This window comes from Eleutherodactylus coqui, chromosome 13 (genome assembly GCF_035609145.1).
Source record: "Eleutherodactylus coqui strain aEleCoq1 chromosome 13, aEleCoq1.hap1, whole genome shotgun sequence".
NCBI classification, from domain to species: Eukaryota; Metazoa; Chordata; class Amphibia; order Anura; family Eleutherodactylidae; genus Eleutherodactylus; species Eleutherodactylus coqui.
In genome coordinates, this window is record NC_089849.1 from 43,705,743 (window position 1) to 43,711,742 (window position 6,000).

The following is a 6,000-nucleotide window of genomic DNA, read 5'->3' on the forward strand; positions in this document are numbered from 1 at the left end:
ACCTTTCCAAGAAAGCTCTCCTTCAACTTGTTACCCTTGAGCATTTTTCTCATGCAGAACTTGTCATCCACTCTCTCACTGGCAATCTTCATTGGTAGGGATTTCAACAAGCATCCTTACTTTTGAGAAATTCTTTTCCTCAAAACATTACTTTTTAAGAACCAGTGAGCCCAATCATAAGCCAAGGGGGTATAGCTCAGTGGAAGAGCATTCGACTGCAGATCGAGAGGTCCCAGGTTCAAATCCGCGTGCCCCCTTCAAGTGCCAGCTTTACTAATGCCATCCAACGATATGGTTACCTTTCCAAGAAAGCTCTCCTTCAACTTGTTACCCTTGAGCATTTTTCTCATGCAGAACTTGTCATCCACTCTCTCACTGGCAATCTTCATTGGTAGGGATTTCAACAAGCATCCTTACTTTTGAGAAATTGGTTTCCTCAGAACATTACTTTTTAAGAACCAGTGAGCCCAATCATAAGCCAAGGGGGTATAGCTCAGTGGAAGAGCATTCGACTGCAGATCGAGAGGTCCCTGGTTCAAATCCGGGTGCCCCCTTCAAGTGCCAGCTTTACTAATGCCATCCAACGATATGGTTACCTTTCCAAGAAAGCTCTCCTTCAACTTGTTACCCTTGAGCCTATTTCTCATGCAGAGTCATCCACTCTCTCACTGGCAATCTTTATTGGTAGGGATTTCAACAAGCATCCTTACTTTTGAGAAATTGGTTTCCTCAGAACATTACTTTTTAAGAACCAGTGAGCCCAATCATAAGCCAAGGGGGTATAGCTCAGTGGAAGAGCATTCGACTGCAGATCAAGAGGTCTCTGGTTCAAATCAGGGTGCCACCTTCAAGTGCCAGCTTTACTAATGCCATCCAACGATATGGTTACCTTTCCAAGAAAGCTCTCCTTCAACTTGTTACCCTTGAGCATTTTTCTCATGCAGAACTTGTCATCCACTCTCTCACTGGCAATCTTCATTGGTAGGGATTTCAACAAGCATCCTTACTTTTGAGAAATTCTTTTCCTCAAAACATTACTTTTTAAGAACCAGTGAGCCCAATCATAAGCCAAGGGGGTATAGCTCAGTGGAAGAGCATTCGACTGCAGATCGAGAGGTCCCTGGTTCAAATCCGGGTGCCCCCTTCAAGTGCCAGCTTTACTAATGCCATCCAACGATATGGTTACCTTTCCAAGAAAGCTCTCCTTCAACTTGTTACCCTTGAGTATTTTTCTCATGCAGAACTTGTCATCCACTCTCTCACTGGCAATCTTCATTGGTAGGGATTTCAACAAGCATCCTTACTTTTGAGAAATTCTTTTCCTCAGAACATTACTTTTTAAGAACCAGTGAGCCCAATCATAAGCCAAGGGGGTATAGCTCAGTGGAAGAGTATTCAACTGCAGATCGAGAGGTCCCTGGTTCAAATCCGGGTGCCCCCTTCAAGTGCCAGATTTACTAATGCCATCCAACGGGTGCCACCTTCAAGTGCCAGTTTTACTAATGCCATCCAACGATATGGTTACCTTTCCAAGAAAGCTCTCCTTCAACTTGTTACCCTTGAGCATTTTTCTCATGCAGAACTTGTCATCCACTCTCTCACTGGCAATCTTCATTGGTAGGGATTTCAACAAGCATCCTTACTTTTGAGAAATTGGTTTCCTCAGAACATTACTTTTTAAGAACCAGTGAGCCCAATCATAAGCCAAGGGGGCATAGCTTCAAATCTGGGTGCCACCTTCAAGTGCCAGCTTTACTAATGCCATCCAACGATATGGTTACCTTTCCAAGAAAGCTCTCCTTCAACTTGTTACCCTTGAGCCTATTTCTCATGCAGAGTCATCCACTCTCTCACTGGCAATCTTTATTGGTAGGGATTTCAACAAGCATCCTTACTTTTGAGAAATTGGTTTCCTCAGAACATTACTTTTTAAGAACCAGTGAGCCCAGTCATAAGCCAAGGGGGTATAGCTCAGTGGAAGAGCATTCGACTGCAGATCAAGAGGTCTCTGGTTCAAATCCGGGTGCCACCTTCAAGTGCCAGCTTTACTAATGCCATCCAACGATATGGTTACCTTTCCAAGAAAGCTCTCCTTCAACTTGTTACCCTTGAGCATTTTTCTCATGCAGAACTTGTCATCCACTCTCTCACTGGCAATCTTCATTGGTAGGGATTTCAACAAGCATCCTTACTTTTGAGAAATTCTTTTCCTCAAAACATTACTTTTTAAGAACCAGTGAGCCCAATCATAAGCCAAGGGGGTATAGCTCAGTGGAAGAGCATTCGACTGCAGATCGAGAGGTCCCTGGTTCAAATCCGGGTGCCCCCTTCAAGTGCCAGCTTTACTAATGCCATCCTACGATATGGTTACCTTTCCAAGAAAGCTCTCCTTCAACTTGTTACCCTTGAGTATTTTTCTCATGCAGAACTTGTCATCCACTCTCTCACTGGCAATCTTCATTGGTATGGATTTCAACAAGCATCCTTACTTTTGAGAAATTCTTTTCCTCAGAACATTACTTTTTAAGAACCAGTGAGCCCAATCATAAGCCAAGGGGGTATAGCTCAGTGGAAGAGTATTCAACTGCAGATCGAGAGGTCCCTGGTTCAAATCCGGGTGCCCCCTTCAAGTGCCAGATTTACTAATGCCGTCCAACGGGTGCCACCTTCAAGTGCCAGTTTTACTAATGCCATCCAACGATATGGTTACCTTTCCAAGAAAGCTCTCCTTCAACTTGTTACCCTTGAGTATTTTTCTCATGCAGAACTTGTCATCCACTCTCTCACTGGCAATCTTCATTGGTAGGGATTTCAACAAGCATCCTTACTTTTGAGAAATTCTTTTCCTCAGAACATTACTTTTTAAGAACCAGTGAGCCCAATCATAAGCCAAGGGGGTATAGCTCAGTGGAAGAGCATTCGACTGCAGATCGAGAGGTCCCTGGTTCAAATCCGGGTGCCCCCTTCAAGTGCCAGCTTTACTAATGCCATCCAACGATATGGTTACCTTTCCAAGAAAGCTCTCCTTCAACTTGTTACCCTTGAGCCTATTTCTCATGCAGAGTCATCCACTCTCTCACTGGCAATCTTTATTGGTAGGGATTTCAACAAGCATCCTTACTTTTGAGAAATTGGTTTCCTCAGAACATTACTTTTTAAGAACCAGTGAGCCCAGTCATAAGCCAAGGGGGTATAGCTCAGTGGAAGAGCATTCGACTGCAGATCAAGAGGTCTCTGGTTCAAATCAGGGTGCCACCTTCAAGTGCCAGCTTTACTAATGCCATCCAACGATATGGTTACCTTTCCAAGAAAGCTCTCCTTCAACTTGTTACCCTTGAGCATTTTTCTCATGCAGAACTTGTCATCCACTCTCTCACTGGCAATCTTCATTGGTAGGGATTTCAACAAGCATCCTTACTTTTGAGAAATTCTTTTCCTCAAAACATTACTTTTTAAGAACCAGTGAGCCCAATCATAAGCCAAGGGGGTATAGCTCAGTGGAAGAGCATTCGACTGCAGATCGAGAGGTCCCTGGTTCAAATCCGGGTGCCCCCTTCAAGTGCCAGCTTTACTAATGCCATCCAACGATATGGTTACCTTTCCAAGAAAGCTCTCCTTCAACTTGTTACCCTTGAGTATTTTTCTCATGCAGAACTTGTCATCCACTCTCTCACTGGCAATCTTCATTGGTAGGGATTTCAACAAGCATCCTTACTTTTGAGAAATTCTTTTCCTCAGAACATTACTTTTTAAGAACCAGTGAGCCCAATCATAAGCCAAGGGGGTATAGCTCAGTGGAAGAGTATTCAACTGCAGATCGAGAGGTCCCTGGTTCAAATCCGGGTGCCCCCTTCAAGTGCCAGATTTACTAATGCCATCCAACGGGTGCCACCTTCAAGTGCCAGTTTTACTAATGCCATCCAACGATATGGTTACCTTTCCAAGAAAGCTCTCCTTCAACTTGTTACCCTTGAGCATTTTTCTCATGCAGAACTTGTCATCCACTCTCTCACTGGCAATCTTCATTGGTAGGGATTTCAACAAGCATCCTTACTTTTGAGAAATTGGTTTCCTCAGAACATTACTTTTTAAGAACCAGTGAGCCCAATCATAAGCCAAGGGGGCATAGCTTCAAATCTGGGTGCCACCTTCAAGTGCCAGCTTTACTAATGCCATCCAACTATATGGTTACCTTTCCAAGAAAGCTCTCCTTCAACTTGTTACCCTTGAGCATTTTTCTCATGCAGAACTTGTCATCCACTCTCTCACTGGCAATCTTCATTGGTAGGGATTTCAACAAGCATCCTTACTTTTGAGAAATTCTTTTCCTCAAAACATTACTTTTTAAGAACCAGTGAGCCCAATCATAAGCCAAGGGGGTATAGCTCAGTGGAAGAGCATTCGACTGCAGATCGAGAGGTCCCTGGTTCAAATCCGGGTGCCCCCTTCAAGTGCCAGCTTTACTAATGCCATCCTACGATATGGTTACCTTTCCAAGAAAGCTCTCCTTCAACTTGTTACCCTTGAGTATTTTTCTCATGCAGAACTTGTCATCCACTCTCTCACTGGCAATCTTCATTGGTATGGATTTCAACAAGCATCCTTACTTTTGAGAAATTCTTTTCCTCAGAACATTACTTTTTAAGAACCAGTGAGCCCAATCATAAGCCAAGGGGGTATAGCTCAGTGGAAGAGTATTCAACTGCAGATCGAGAGGTCCCTGGTTCAAATCCGGGTGCCCCCTTCAAGTGCCAGATTTACTAATGCCGTCCAACGGGTGCCACCTTCAAGTGCCAGTTTTACTAATGCCATCCAACGATATGGTTACCTTTCCAAGAAAGCTCTCCTTCAACTTGTTACCCTTGAGTATTTTTCTCATGCAGAACTTGTCATCCACTCTCTCACTGGCAATCTTCATTGGTAGGGATTTCAACAAGCATCCTTACTTTTGAGAAATTCTTTTCCTCAGAACATTACTTTTTAAGAACCAGTGAGCCCAATCCTAAACCAAGGTGGTATAGCTCAGTGGAAGAGCATTCGACTGCAGATCGAGAGGTCCCAGGTTCAAATCCGCGTGCCCCCTTCAAGTGCCAGCTTTACTAATGCCATCCAACGATATGGTTACCTTTCCAAGAAAGCTCTCCTTCAACTTGTTACCCTTGAGTATTTTTCTCATGCAGAACTTGTCATCCACTCTCTCACTGGCAATCTTCATTGGTAGGGATTTCAACAAGCATCCTTACTTTTGAGAAATTCTTTTCCTCAGAACATTACTTTTTAAGAACCAGTGAGCCCAATCCTAAACCAAGGGGGTATAGCTCAGTGGAAGAGCATTCAACTGCAGATCGAGAGGTCCCTGGTTCAAATCCGGGTGCCCCCTTCAAGTGCCAGCTTTACTAATGCCATCCAACGATATGGTTACCTTTCCAAGAAAGCTCTCCTTCAACTTGTTACCCTTGAGTATTTTTCTCATGCAGAACTTGTCATCCACTCTCTCACTGGCAATCTTCATTGGTAGAGATTTCAACAAGCATCCTTACTTTTGAGAAATTGGTTTCCTCAGAACATTACTTTTTAAGAACCAGTGAGCCCAATCATAAGCCAAGGGGGCATAGCTCAGTGGAAGAGCATTCGACTGCAGATCGAGAGGTCCCAGGTTCAAATCCGCGTGCCCCCTTCAAGTGCCAGCTTTACTAATGCCATCCAACGATATGGTTACCTTTCCAAGAAAGCTCTCCTTCAACTTGTTACCCTTGAGTATTTTTCTCATGCAGAACTTGTCATCCACTCTCTCACTGGCAATCTTCATTGGTAGGGATTTCAACAAGCATCCTTACTTTTGAGAAATTCTTTTCCTCAGAACATTACTTTTTAAGAACCAGTGAGCCCAATCCTAAACCAAGGGGGTATAGCTCAGTGGAAGAGCATTCAACTGCAGATCGAGAGTTCCCTGGTTCAAATCCGGGTGCCCCCTTCAAGTGCCAGCTTTACTAATGCCAT

General features: G+C 43.9%; 6 non-coding genes across 6 annotated transcripts; all 6 read left to right on the forward strand.

The window, feature by feature from the left end:
- The first annotated feature begins 482 nt into the window (after window positions 1-482).
- Window positions 483-554, forward strand: TRNAC-GCA (transfer RNA cysteine (anticodon GCA)). The gene has a single exon. It is a non-coding gene; the product is annotated as a tRNA-Cys (tRNA).
- A 518-nt stretch (window positions 555-1,072) lies between these two features.
- On the forward strand, window positions 1,073-1,144 carry TRNAC-GCA (transfer RNA cysteine (anticodon GCA)). The gene has a single exon. It is a non-coding gene; the product is annotated as a tRNA-Cys (tRNA).
- Window positions 1,145-2,257: 1,113 nt separating this feature from the next.
- Window positions 2,258-2,329, forward strand: TRNAC-GCA (transfer RNA cysteine (anticodon GCA)). Its single transcript has one exon. It is a non-coding gene; the product is annotated as a tRNA-Cys (tRNA).
- A 564-nt stretch (window positions 2,330-2,893) lies between these two features.
- TRNAC-GCA (transfer RNA cysteine (anticodon GCA)) lies at window positions 2,894-2,965 on the forward strand. The gene has a single exon. It is a non-coding gene; the product is annotated as a tRNA-Cys (tRNA).
- Window positions 2,966-3,483: 518 nt separating this feature from the next.
- On the forward strand, window positions 3,484-3,555 carry TRNAC-GCA (transfer RNA cysteine (anticodon GCA)). The gene has a single exon. It is a non-coding gene; the product is annotated as a tRNA-Cys (tRNA).
- An 820-nt stretch (window positions 3,556-4,375) lies between these two features.
- Window positions 4,376-4,447, forward strand: TRNAC-GCA (transfer RNA cysteine (anticodon GCA)). The gene has a single exon. It is a non-coding gene; the product is annotated as a tRNA-Cys (tRNA).
- The last annotated feature ends 1,553 nt before the right edge of the window (window positions 4,448-6,000 follow it).